The sequence below is a fragment of the Rattus norvegicus genome, chromosome 10 (genome assembly GCF_036323735.1).
Source record: "Rattus norvegicus strain BN/NHsdMcwi chromosome 10, GRCr8, whole genome shotgun sequence".
Lineage (NCBI taxonomy): Eukaryota > Metazoa > Chordata > Mammalia > Rodentia > Muridae > Rattus > Rattus norvegicus.
The window spans coordinates 103030323-103044149 of record NC_086028.1 but is presented as its reverse complement, the minus strand read 5'-3'; the positions used below and the strand labels follow the sequence as shown (position 1 = coordinate 103044149).

Genomic DNA, 13827 nt, shown 5'->3' with positions numbered 1-13827 from the left:
ACCCGGATCCCAGCCCCAATGCACCCATCAGGGCCGACCAAACGGGCCCCACCACCTGGAGGCCCCCGGAGCAAACTGTGAGGGGCTGGAAGAACAAAGAGCAAGGACTCACCCCAGCAGCTGAAAGTCGGGCTGCCTGGACGCTGGAGAGCTGCGGCCCGCCCACCGGGTCACATGGCTCGGAGCCGAGCAGAGGATCAAAGGGGCTTTGTGGCCTCGGAACAAGGAGCCTCCCAGAGCTTGGGGCAGAGAGGTAGGAGGGCTCAGGACGGCCTGTGGAGGGAGGCTTGGTGGGGAATTGCTCCGAGGGGCAGGGCGAGGGGACCAGGAGGCAGGGAGAGGCTCACCGGCTGCAGGCAACAGCAGCAGGGTAAGCCAGGGGATGAGAGGAAAATGACAGGGTATCCGCAGATCCGCTGTTACATAGGGAAGTACAGTAAGAACCTTGGAGCCATGCAGCTAGCCTTTAACCTGTCTTTGCCCAAGTCTGTGCCAATCCAGAATCACAAACACCCTCTTTCCAGCCAGGATGGTCTTCCGTTGATCCTGCACATAGTACCCCGGCCTGGCACTACCCCAACCCGGACAGATAACAGGCATGCACCTTGGTCTTCCGGCAGCCTCCTATGTTTTGGTAGGGCCCCGCCCTCTCCCAATGCCCTGATCCCCATAGGCTTCTGGGCAGCTGAGACAGCTCGACCAACTTGCTTAAGTGGGCTCTGCTGGCTGCAACCAAAGGAGGGAGAAGCAAGAGAGGAAGCAAGAACCTAGGGCTGGGCTGGGGTTAGCTCACCCTGACTCTGTGCTCTGGAGCCTCAGGGACTCGGGCTGTGTTCTGGCGCCTGCTTCTTCCCACTGTTCCTGATTCTCCTCCGTGGGGGCTGGGCAGTGAGTCAGTAGTCTCCTCCTCCCACTCCCTGCAGGCCCTGTGATGTTCTGGGACCCTGAGAGTGATGAACCAGGGGGTCCAAAGGATAGGAGTTGATACTTCTGGGGCTGGGCCTGGATGCTGGGATCTGCCAGACCCTATAACCTCTGACCTGGAATGACTCACTCCCAGGCTCACTGTGGCCCCAGGCCAGCTCCCACACTGGGAGTGCTGGGGGTGGGATTCCAGGTTGCTTAGAGCAGGAGCAATTAGTTCAAGGGAGAGGAGCCTTTATAACTCTGGAGGGGCCTCAGGAGCCAGTGACAGATTTCCCCCATGTGATTTCCATCCCTCAGCCTGTAGAAACAATTGCCCCAAAGCCTTCCCCAGTGTGTGCACACCCATAGTCTACCCCCAGCCTGGCTCTGCCCTACCAGCCGAACTCAGGAGCCCCAGGCCTGTGGTCCCTCATGCAACATCCTTGGACTCTGCCTTCCCTGCCCGAGTCGATACACCAACTCCAGTCTCAGCTAAAGCAGCAAGTCCATTCAAACCAGGAAGCGCTCCCCCTCCAACCCTCCCTTATCACCAAGCCGTGGCAGTTCAGTAGACTCCTATCAACCCATGTCACCGCTGACCGTCAACTGCCCTACTGGCTGGCTCTCCTTTCTAGGTGCCCCCCTCTCTTCCGAAACTTTATGCTTTGACACCCCATAATCAGCCCCCCAGATCTCTGGAGGCTCCTGTGCACAGCTCCAGAGAGCATTCCAGATTGCCAGCCTGGGAGGCGGCACTCTACCCTGTACACAGTGACTTTGTACAGCTGTGAGGCTCATTCAGCACACGGGGTGCGGGGTGTGTCCTCCAGGGCATGAAGAGGGCAGGCGCTTTCTGGGGTTTCTTCCCCAAACAGGACATCCTATCCGTTCTCAAGGGGGTGGGTTCTTGTCTCTCCAAGTCAAGGAAGTATCCTGAGCGCCACTCAGGTGCCATCAGACCCATCTGGCAAGTTACAGATGGGACCTTAAACTCCTGCCACCACAGGGGGAAACAGGAGGGACCGCGTGGCCCGCTTTCATTGATCTCACGGAGCCAAAATATTATCAGTTCAAGATGTCACCGACGTGAAGATGGCGGAGATGTTTCACATACTTCTGTTCTGTGCTAAGACACTGGAATCCAGCGATTCCTCTGATTCCTCTGGCACCACACTGCCCAGCCAGCCCCTTGCTGGGGCTTCACAGTCCTGCATGCTGGCTAGGAGGGTGCTGTACCCAGTACCCCATTGCTCTTCTCAGTGTAGAACCACTGACTCAGAATCTTCTCGAAGACCCTGCTCCCTTCTGGTACCAGATCTACAAGCCACATGTAGGGGTGGAGAGGACCCAGCTCTCCTGAAACACACACCTCCTGTTGAGGGACTGGAGGGACTGTGGTTAAAAGCACATATAGGGGGACTGGAGAGATGGCTCAGCGGTTAAGAGCGCTGTGCTTGCTCTTCCAGAGGTCCTGAGTTCAAATCCCAACAACTGCATGGTGGCTCACAGTGGGATCTGATGTCCACTTCTGGTGTGTCTGAAGACAGCCACAGTGTACTCATAAACATAAAATAAATAAATCTTTTATTTAAAAAGAAAAAGTACTGGAGAGATGGCTCAGTGGTTAAGAGCACTGCCTGCTCTTCCAGAGGTCCTGAGTTCAAATCCCAGCAACCACATGGTAGCTCACAACCATCTGTAATGAGATCTGATGCCCTCTTCTGGTTTATCTGAAGACAGCTACAGTGTACTTATATATAATAAATAAATAAGTCTTTAAAAAAAAAAAAAAAAAGCACACCTAGCTCCTCCAGAGGAAGGACCTGAGCTGGGTTCCCAGCACCCATGTCAGACAGCTCAAAACTGCTTGCAATTCTAGCTCCGAGGGGGTCATGTGCACTCACATGCATGGACATCTGCACACATAGACACTTAAAAAAATCAACCAATCAAATGTTTTAAAAGGTATTGAAGAGCCAAGTATAGTAGAGGGTAGGAGGACCAGGAGTTCAGGGCCAGCCTCGAGTTCAAGTCAACCTGAACTACGTGAGACCTTGTCCTTTCAGACAGGGTTTCTCTGTGTAGCCCTGGCTGTCCTGGAACTCACTGCGTAGACCAGGTTGGCCTTGAACTCACAGAGATCTGCCTGCCTCTGCCTCCCCAGTGCCGGGATTAAAAGTGTGCACCGCCACCGCCTCACCTTGTCCTTTTTAAAAATAGAACGTTTGTTTTTATTTTATGTGCTTGGATGTTTTGCCATTGTGGGTATCCACTACGAGGGTGCAATGCCTTAGAAGGCCAGAAGAAAGGGTTGGAACCCCCTGGGACTGGAAATAGATGGCTGTGAGCGGCCACGTGATGTGGGGTAACCTCAGTTCTCTGGAAGAGCGAGCGGTAAGTGCCCTTGACTGCGGAGCCATCTCTCCAGCCTGAGACCTGGTCTTTTTTAAAGGTGGGGAAGTAGTTAGTTGGTAGAGCGCGTGTCTGGCATGCACAAGCCTTGGTTCAAACGCTGCATATTCAGGACATGATGGCACACTCCTGTAATCCCAAAACAGCGTGTGGAGGAGGAGTTCAGGGTCATCCTTGGCTACATAGTGAGTTGGAGGACAGCCTGGGCTATGTGGAACAGTATTCAAAAAAAAAACAAAAAAAAACAAAAAAAAAAAAAAAAAAAAACATAGATCTAGAGCCATGTCCCGAAGTTCACTGTCAGGGAGAGGGGAAATTGTCTTAAGGAATCAACTCGATAAATACCTGGCCACACACTATGTGTGCCAAAGACACCATCAGCTCTCTCCTGGGTGTCCCTTCACATCCATACTAGTTTGAAGGGACATGGGATGATGAGCCCAACACAGAGGGAGCCAGCTGCTGGCCTGACTCGTTGTGTATTGCCAGATACCCATGGCGGTGGGGCTCAGAATTGTTTTTGAGTAGAGGCCCCTGAAGCTTGGACAGGATGTAGACTTGGGAAGGAAGCAAACCAGGGTCCCATCAACTGCCCAGAAAGCAGAGACCCCTAGAGAAGAGCAAGAGAGGAGGAGGTGACAGCCACCCAGGCTACTTCAACTCCTGCCCTTCCGGTGCCTGGGTCTCCATCCACACATTGGCTTCCGCCCCATGTATATACTTCCAACAGCCAACTTGTCAAGCTGTGTTTATTTATCCTAAAGTCACATAGGAGTACACTTTAAAAATAACTCACAGAGAGAGAGAGAGAGAGAGAGAGAGAGAGAGAGAGAGAGAGAGGGGCGCAGACTACTACTGGCTACTAAGGGTGAGGAGCTGACATGGGCTCCTTAGGATGTGGGGTTCCCACTCTGTGGTGATAAAAAGACCCTGCAGTCAGGGCAGAACCCAGACCACTTCTATTATGACCAGGAGTGGGGTGTGGTGGGGGGAACTGCCTTACACTCCGCGTGCATTGGAAGCCCAGGATAGCCCAGACTCCAGGTCCTCCCACCTCAGCCTCTTCGGTACCACAATGACAGACATATTCTGCTCCCAGCTAGAAAAGCATATGCTTAAAGGCAAAAGAATCGGATGTGGGGCTAAGGATACAGCTGAGGTGGTAGGATGCTCTCAGCTAGCATGCCTGAAGCCCTAGGTTCAACCTTCCCAGCTCCACACAGCCCAGCTGTGGTGGCAAATCCCTGTAATCTGAACACTCTGGAGGGAGAGGCAGGAGGATCAGAGTTCAAGGCCAGCCTGGGACAGAAGCCTGGCCAATACAGGAAGCCATCTCTTGGAAAGCGATTTTTTAAGGAAGTAGATGCATTTTTAATTTCCTTGACCCAGTTTATCATAGCATTTTATGCCTTGGGAGTACCATGTCTCAAGACGCACCGGGCTGACCAATGTCCTGTTCTCGTCCTGAAGGACTTTACATGGCAAGGCAACTTTTGGTATGAACAAAGACAGTGATACAGAGTGTGACCCAGATGGGCCGGCCACAACCGCAGGTGTCCCGGGCCACAGAGAGAGGGAGGAGGTCTGATTAGCATATGTGGTAACCACAGCCGTGACAGAGGCAGAGCCCACCAGAGCAAGAAGAGGCCAGGGACAGATCTCTGGAGCCTCCTGCAGGAACCCATCTGCCCACGTTCTGGCTTTAGTCCTGTGGACCTGTTTAGATTTCAGACCTTCGTAACCCTAACACAATAAATGTCTGTTGTTACAAGCTACACGGTTTGCACAAACTCACTTGAGCAGCCACAGGAAGTTAATGTGGCCCACGGGGAAAAGGTTAGCCAGCAGGGCAGGTCCACTCTCAAGCCATCTTCTGGGTCCTCAGAGGGATCCTGGGATCTTACTCCCAAGCCCGGTTCACATCCAACAAGCCCTACCCCAAAGCTGATGAAGCCCCTCCCCCTTTGCAGATACCTGGCCAAGATGTGACAGCTAAAAAGCCCACTTCCCACCGAGCTCCCAGCTGAGTCCTTGCACAGGCTCCCAGGCTCCCAGGCTCCCGGAGCAGCGCACACAAGGTCCTTCTTGATGATACCAGGTGTCTCCACTCTCCTGAAAGCAATGTTGAGCCCTAATACAGACCGATTTCAGAGGGTGACACCTGCCAGGAAGCTACAGGACACCCACGCTCAACTCTGCATGCAGCGCCAAGCCAGCAGGAAAAGGAGATAGATGTATGCATGTGTGATCATGGTCCACGTGCACAGACAGAAACACACACGCGCACGCGCGTACACACACACACACACACGCGCGCGCGCGCGCGCGCGCACACACACACACACACACACACACACACACACACACACATCCTGTTCTCTTCTGGTAGGCACTCTGGCTTGCACAAAGCTCACCTTCCTGCCCACTGTCTTCCAATCCACCCAGGCAACAGCTCAGGAGAACAGCAGATGCTTCCAACTGAATGCCAAGAAAAAACGCCACCCCTCCCCCGTCCGCCCCTCTGAGGGTCTGGCGCTGGAGAACTGAGGCAGGGCCGGTACTTGCAATGTGCTGCTGTGTGTCCTGCGGGTCCTACACCACCAGGAACACAGGCTACATGTCCCTGAGGTGGGGAGACACTGCCAAATGGCCTTGAGGGCCAGAAGCAGGCTCCGGGGAGGAAGAGGCCCCTACAAAGCACCATCTTGTCACCGCAGACAGTGGCTTGCAATGGGCTCTGGGTGTTCAGGTGCCTCTCTGGCTCCCGTCTAAGTCCGGGTGAACTGATGCCAGTCCAATCTCCAGAGCAGAGTCTCAGGCTCTCTGACCCCTCTGTCTCCCCCTTCTCAATAGCCCAGCCTCTCGGCCCACTCATGTTCCCCTCTTGCCAGCACCTACTCGCTTCTTGGCTGGCCATCTGGCCTCTGCCTACCACACATCACCAGGGCTCTGGGAGGATTCCCCTTGGCCCATCTCCAGTCACACCCAGCCTGAAGCAGCTCTTCCCAGACCCATCCTGGGATCTCTTTCCTTTTCCCTTCTCATCTTGGCTTCCTGGAGTGACCCCCCCACCCCGCTCCCCGCTTCCCTCCCCCCCACCCCCCCACCCCTCCACCCCTCCCTGCCTGCTCCCTGGTTCTGGTTCCAACCCCTTCTCAGCTTTGATCCTTCTCTCCAGTTGGTTCTCTCAAGCCACACCCCTCCTTCCTCTACAGGCCAGGTTCTTCCTGGAGAACCCACGTGCCTGAGATACCAGATTCTATTGCCCAGGCCCTGCTCCCCCCACCTCCCAGCCCCAGGACCCTGCCTGCACCCCTCACTCAGTCCTGGGAACTTCCCCTTCAGATTCCAGGGCCCTTTCCCCCTAGCCCTAATGATTTGATTTTGCAAATTTGCAGCGGCCCCTTCCTGCCATACCCCACGCAGCTGGTGGCTATAGATCCATTCCTTGATTCCTCGCTGATGTGATGGCTACTTCCTGTTTCCCTCCTCCCCCAACCCTGCCCCCGCACAACTTCCAATATTACAGCGGAACTCCTCTTTGCATTCGAGTACCCCTGTACCCTGGCACATCCAACCTCAGCCAGCACTGTTTTCTTTTTCCTTTTTCTTTTTTTCAAATATTTACGTATTTTATGTATATGAAACCTCTTCAGACACACCAGAAGAGGGCATCAGATCCCATTACAGATGGTTGTGAGCCACCATGTGGTTGCTGGGAATTGAACTCTGGACCTCTGGAAGAGCAGGCAGTGTTCTTAACCGCTGAGCCAGCTCTCCAGCCCCAGCACTGTTTTTTAAGAACTCCATTCATCAGTTGGCCTCCATGGTCTCCCAGACATCACCACCTCTGCCACAGGCCACAGGCCTCCACCGCACCCTGGGTCTTTCTGTGGCCTGGAGGACTGGCCACTAACTCAACAAGCCCTGCCCCCTCCTGGTTTCCTTGGTAACAGGTTTCAGAGCAAGTCTGTGGCCCTAGGCTGCAGGGCAGGATGGGCCCATTTCCTCCTTTCTGAGAATCCCCACCCTTACCCCTGTCAGAGAGCAGCACCCAAATGCTGACCTTTTTCCTTCTCGAAAAGCTAGCATTAAGTAGGGCATGGTGCTGCACATCTGTGATCCCAGCTGAGGCAGAGGGATTGAGTTTTGATACCAGCCTGAACTACACAGCAAGACCTTGTCTCAGACACTTGTGACACCCATGTGTCTTCTGTGCCACTGTCTGCTATCTTAACTTGAGCTGTGACCCTGGAGCCTGCAGCCCACTGTCTTACCTCAGTGTGGTCACCACCCTACCCTGTAGATCGGTTCTAGCACGCTGCCACCCAGGCTTCGGGCCCTTCACCTCACCAGGACCAAATGCAGCCAAAACCCCACCAGGCCCACAGATTTCCACCTGGGTGTCCAGCCCGGTGGACTCCTCGGTGTAGAGAGAAGACTGGGACATTGGACACACCAGGCAGCCCGGCAGGGCAGTGCCTCGACTTCCCACTCTGCAGCCAGGACAGAACCTACACACCTGAGGTACTCATGTGCTGGAAGGCAAACTCTACTTGGTTTGATGTTTCCAAAGGCACCCCAGACCGGGGCGATGGGGGAGGGGAGCAGAAAGGGAGGGCTGTTCTAAAAATGGGCTCAATAAAGTCCAAGTCTCACTTTAAACAATACAGCACTGCCTATGTTAATACCTACAGGGGATGGGACCTCCACCTACAGGGGGCAGGACCCCTGTCATCCAGGAGGCTTCCTGGGACTGAGAACTGCTGGCTTAGGACCAAATGTGGAGACACACACACACACACACACACACACACACACACACACACACTTCTAAGAGCTGTGCTAAGCTCGGCTGAGAGTTATCATTCAGAGCTGGGACACTTGCCACCTCCCCCTTGGGTAACTTCTGGGGAAAATGCTCTTGGCATGGGCTTCCGATCCTGTTTATGAGTTACCAAGGAGTGTGAGAATCCTAGCGTGCGAATCTGGAAGGTGGGGTTTCTCATCTGCTAAGGAGGAAGGGGCATATTAGGGGAGAGTGGCAAGATGCCCTGGGCAGCCTGGCTTAGTGGAGGATCCATTAGAAGTAGCAGGCTCCTGGGCTGAGGAGGAGGGTGGAGGGCGTGGTCATAGGCAGCTAGAAAGAAGGGTGTGGCAGTCAGCCTGCACAGACCAAGGCTCTCTGTTACAAGACAGGAGTAGGAAGAAACTTTTGCCCGCCAGCTACGTGTGTCTGGGCTTGAAACGGTGATGTCACCTGAGAAAGTGTTAACATTGTCCCCACTGTGAATTTCAACCCTCGGTATGAAGGCTGGAGACCTGGGTGCCTCATAGACACAAGCCCTAACACAAAAGTCAAGATGACAGGCTGGCAAGGTGGTTCGGCGGGGGTGGGGGTGTGGGGGATGGGGGTGGTGGTGGTGGTGGTGGTGGTGGTGGTGGTGGGTGGGTAAGAGCCCTTGTTACAAAAACATGAGAACCTGAGTTTGAATTCTGACACCGGCATAAAAGTCACATGGATGCCTATAACGCCAGCGCCCCGGGAGGCAGAGGTGGGAAGATCATGGGGCTCCCTGGCTGCCAGCCTTGCTCCAGGCTCAGTGAGAGACCCTTCCTCAAGGGTAGAGAGTGACAGAGCACCCTCCTCTGGCCTCCACACGAGCACACAGGCACACACGTAATTGTACCATGCACAGCTGATAAGAGTCAAGACGGTACAAGACGGTGTTGTGAGGCCCCTGACCAGGATCTGTAACACTGAAGAATGACAAGAGTTCCCAAATCCAGACCTCACAGGCAAGGGGCTTGATGGGGCAAAGGCTCTTCAAAGGGACAGGGAAGACCCTCCAGGGTATCAGGGAGGAAGAAGGGCAAGCAAGAGGCTGGAGATATGACAGTGGCATATGTGATGTCAGAGTGCCCCTTGGCATGTTCAGTCCAGGACAGGAAGATCACAGAGGCTGGGCAGCAGGGAGCTGCTCCATATCAATCCGTCCCCACTCGACTCAGAGAAACATGATCTCACAGCTACAGGCTAAAACCTGGTTCTGCAAACTCCCAGAGAAGGGAGGAATGGAGCTTGGGCTCCTCCTGCTACAGGCCCAGCATCTCCAGCCACAGGAGCCAGCACAATTCCTCAGAGAGAGAGAGACTGGGAGTGTGGGGGGTGAGGAGGGGGTACGGACAACGACACACAGCAAGCTCGGGTCTGCTCACACTGACTGACATCCTGAGGGCTTCGTGCTGCTGAGGAGAAGTGCACTTCAGATGAGGAGCTGGAAATCAGAGCTGTGACCTGATCACGACCCTGGACATACGACTGGAAAGGACACACAAGTCAGGAAGGGAACAGGTGTGCCTTTCTGCCTGTGAAAAGGAGAACTAGAAGTTTTGTTTCCAGTTGCTTTCCCACCAGAGGTGGGAGGGGAAACTGCCTTCCAGCCTGAGCTGTTAGTATCTAGAAGCATCTGGAAAGTTCCAGAGCGGCAGCCACGCCAGAGGATTCCTCCGGGCTTTCTGGAATACCATCACCTTCCTGGCTGTGCGTTTCCAGTTACCACTTGGTGACTAATGGCTGAAGAGACACCAGCTTGTCATCTCACCGAGCCAGAGGTCAGACGGTGAACTAGGTCAGGGTTTCCACAGGCATGGCCGCAGGTCCCTAACTGGAGGTTCCGGGTTGAATCTGTGGTCCGGCATTTCCTATACTTCCTGGTTCTTGGTGCTTCCTTTTCTTTTGGCCTGGCCTTTCTCACACTGCAAAGCTGGGACACCTCCCCAAGCCCATTCTGAAGGACTCTTGAGTGGCACGGGGCCCCTGTGGATCTCTCCTTAGGACTGACTGGCTTCTTGATAACGGCAACTCCATCAGCAACCCCCATGGAGTATGGTTTAGTCTCTCTCCGGCTCTATAGCAAGGCCATGAGTGACTCTGGTTCCTGCAGACACGTCAGAGTTGGACCACAGACCTGCCTGGCTGCCTGGGCTCTAACCCCTGTCATCTCTAAGATGAGGTGTGGTGTCTCACACCCTCATTGCTGCCATGTGGGGCGTGTGCACGGCCTCTGAAGCCAGCCCCAGATCTGCGACCATCTATCTGTCCCTTTGTCTCAGGGTGCCTCTCAAACCTCACCGTCTCTCTTGGTCACCTGGAGAAGCCCCCATATGCAGGGTTACCCCATGAACACCTGAGCACCACACTAGTGGGCAGTTACAGCGCCACACTCCATACGGCGAGTGAATGCAGTGGGCTCCTCAGTCAGGAGGTCCTGGGATGGGATGGGCAGTATAAAAAGCCACATAGTTGAGGAGACATTGGAAGGAGAGGGAGCCCTCCCTCTGGGGTCTGATGTCTCCAGCCCAAAATTTCTGCGCAATTAGCACCCCTGCACTGACGGTTTTAACCAGGAAACCGCATTCCTTTTATAGAGAGATATTTTTGAATAAGAATTTGAAATTAGCAAGTAAACACCCTCTGAGTATGGCTAGACTCTGTCCCCAGAAGTGAACCCCAAATTTCTGGGAATCTCACAAACGAGACTACAAACTTCAATTACAACAAAAACTAAATTAACTCGTGAGTACTGGGCTGGAACCCAGGGTTTTTGTTTCAACAATTATAACCCTGTGAAACCTCACTCTGACCCCACTCCGGTTCTCAGTAGTCTTCCTCAGAAAAACCAGACAAATTGCTCTGGGAAAGGCACCTAAGCAGGGTCGTAAGTCGCCCACACCCACACTTGTTGGCTCCAGTGTTCAAACCTGGGGTCTTAGTAAACACCTGAAATCCTTTCTGTAGTCAAGCCAGGTGTGGTAATGCCGGTAAGGGTAGGGGCAGGCAGATCTCTACATAGTGAGTTCCAGGACAGCCAGAACTCCATCATGAGACCCTGGCTAAAAGAAAAAAGAGTCAGCATTAGTCAGCATCCAGCACAAGCTGGCTGCTCCCAATGTGACCTCTGACCTGGGGCATGGCCATAGAAGAAGCTTTCATTTTCAGGGGCCTGGCTGCCCCACAGGCAGGATGTGCAAGTCCACAGGTGTGCAGGAGGATATGCCTAGGGGACAGCGAGGCCCTCTAGGACAGTGAGGTGGCTCAGTGGGTATAGTGCTTGTGACGGCGGCCTGCTGACCTGAGTTCAACTCCTGGAACCTACATGAAGGTGGACAGAGAGAAGTGGCTCTACGAGACTGTCCTCTGACCTCCATGTGTGTGCCACAACACACACACACACACACACACACACACACACACACACACACACACACACAATAATATAATAATAAGTAAATACAATATTATTTAATTAATTTATTTTTATTTTATTGGTGCATTGGTGTTTGAGGGTGTCAGAATCCCCTGGGAATGGAATTGCAGATAGTTTCGAGCTGCCGTGTGGTTGCTGGGAATTGAACTCAGGACCTCTGGAAGAGCAGCCCGTGCTCTTAACCGCTGAGCCATCTCTCCAGCCCTGAATAAAATAGCTTTAAAGAAGCCCTCCATGCTGGAGATGGCACAGCACAGTAGTGGCTGCTTTGGCTGAGGACCCGACTTTGGTTCCCAGCACCCACGTGGTGGCTCACAGTTCCAGGGGGTCTGATGCCCTCTCTTGGTCCCCGTGAGCATTGGACATGCACGTGATGCCTAATATGTGTGGGATTTTAAACAAAATATATCTTTTTAAAAAAAAAAACCCACAAACATTCTCCACTCTGGATGTGTGAGCCTCGCCAGGCTCTACTGGGCTTTCAGGGGCTCTCCTGGCATGGTACCTGGCCTGCTTGCCGGGTGACTGCTGACCCATGGAGGTCCCTCATTAGAGTCATTGGGAAGCCCCACCCCTCATCCCTCAAAGGCAGAAGGCCTCGGGTCCTATCTAAGGGAGCCCAGGAGAACGAATGTCAGCTTCCTGTGTGAGAGCCTCTCCCAGCCCTGTTGGCTCACCCCCGCAACCCGCACCACCACCACAGCGGTCTGGATGGCGCAGTGCTGTGCTCAGGGCTACCACAGAGGTCTCACTTCTCCCAGTCTCTGGCCTTTTGGGGTCGGCGGCTGAGGTGTGGCCAAGGAGCTCTGAACTCCATCGGGAGCCATGTACAGGAGTAAAGGGATCAAGGCTAGGCTGTGTGATCTCTGGAAGGCTGCTTTGCCACTGTGGGTCTGCTTCCTACGGGTGGTTTTAGACAGCCTATGTGTGTGCGCCTGAGTCTCACCCGGGGTGCTTTAGCCCTGTATCCTATATTTAATAGCACAAACAAGGCTTCTAGAACCTCCACCCCCACTTCCTCTGGCCTCTCTCTCTCTCTCCTCACAGTGCCTTGCTGTGTAACTCTGACAGGCCCCGGGACCCAGCTATGTAATCCAGGCCTCCCAAAATTGCAGGTGAAATTGCAAGTGTAGTCACGCCATGAAGCCAGAGACTCTCTTCAGCTCTGCCCCACACAGTGGGCCCCGCCTTCTCCCGAGTTTAGCCCCAATGCAGCTTTCAGTTAGAGGAACTGATGCTTGCAGCCCTCGGCCTAGCCTAGCCTCCACCCAAGAGGCCACTGTAGCTTAACAGGCTGTAGGTGGCAGGGGCCAAAGAGGTCAGGCCACACCCCTTCAGGGAAGAGGCTCCATCAGTGGAGACAGCTGCTTTAAGTGCAGGAAAAGGGAAGAGGGGGAGTGGAGGACCCTCCCTCTCTTCTCCAGGAGGCCCCCCCACCCCACCTCAGGGAATTCATTCTTCTGCCAAACCCCAGTAATGAATCCCACATGGCTGGGTCCCCCCCTCCGCCCTCTGACTGAGCTCCGAACAGCTGGCCCACAGAAGGTGCTGGAGTTGAACGTGGAGAGGAGACTGCAGAGTCCTACATCCCACCCACCCCTTCCTCTGCAGATAAGGCCTCACTGTTCCGGCCCTGGCCCTGGGAAAGCTCTGTGTGTGTGTGTGTGTGTGTGTGTGTGTGTGTGTGTGTGTGTGTGTGTGTGTGTGTGTGTGTGTGTGTGTGTTAACCCTTTTGTGTAAGGCACATCCTCAAGGCTTGCAATCATCAATAATACACTTCCTACACCAGTAACTCAGTGACAATGCTTAGGGAAGGTATCCAAACTTAAACTGTCAGTCCGTCTGTCCTTTCTCTCTGAAATGCTGACAACGGACCCGGCAAGCCAGGGCCAATGGATTCAAGGAGGCACTTACTGTAGGTAAGGGGGTCCTTAAACATATTGGGGCCACAAAGCTCTAGTGACTGTCAGCCACACGAGTATCACAGCCCTCGTCTCGGCTCAGAAGCTCAGAAGAGTTGGCTTGGTTGGTTCCTGGAACTGTCTGGCAGCCAAAGGTAAGGGCCCCGCTTCCTCTGAGCCCTGTCCACTCTAGAAGCAGCCAAGCTGGAGTCCAGTCTTAGTTCCAGGGGGTGATCTCTCAGAGTCGGAGACCGCAGGACCCCTGGGGCTCCCAGTGCCCGGATGTGAGAATACAGCACCATAATTCCTCGATCTCCTCAAACCCATGCTTCTTTCCC

At 54.0% G+C, this 13827-nt stretch overlaps 1 protein-coding gene and 1 long non-coding RNA gene across 10 annotated transcripts in view; one reads left to right on the top strand and one right to left on the bottom strand.

Annotated features, from left to right (window-relative positions):
* Septin9 (septin 9) overlaps positions 1-13827 on the bottom strand; it is a 169233-nt gene that overhangs the window by 33640 nt on the left and 121766 nt on the right. The window contains exon 1 of one of the 9 annotated variants that reach the window (NM_001113497.1): positions 794-857. The gene's annotated coding sequence lies outside the window, so the exon portion shown is untranslated. 9 annotated transcript variants of the gene reach the window in all.
* LOC134480908 (uncharacterized) lies at positions 121-13365 on the top strand. The gene is made up of 2 exons (XR_010055890.1): positions 121-253; positions 525-13365. It is a non-coding gene; the product is annotated as an uncharacterized LOC134480908 (long non-coding RNA).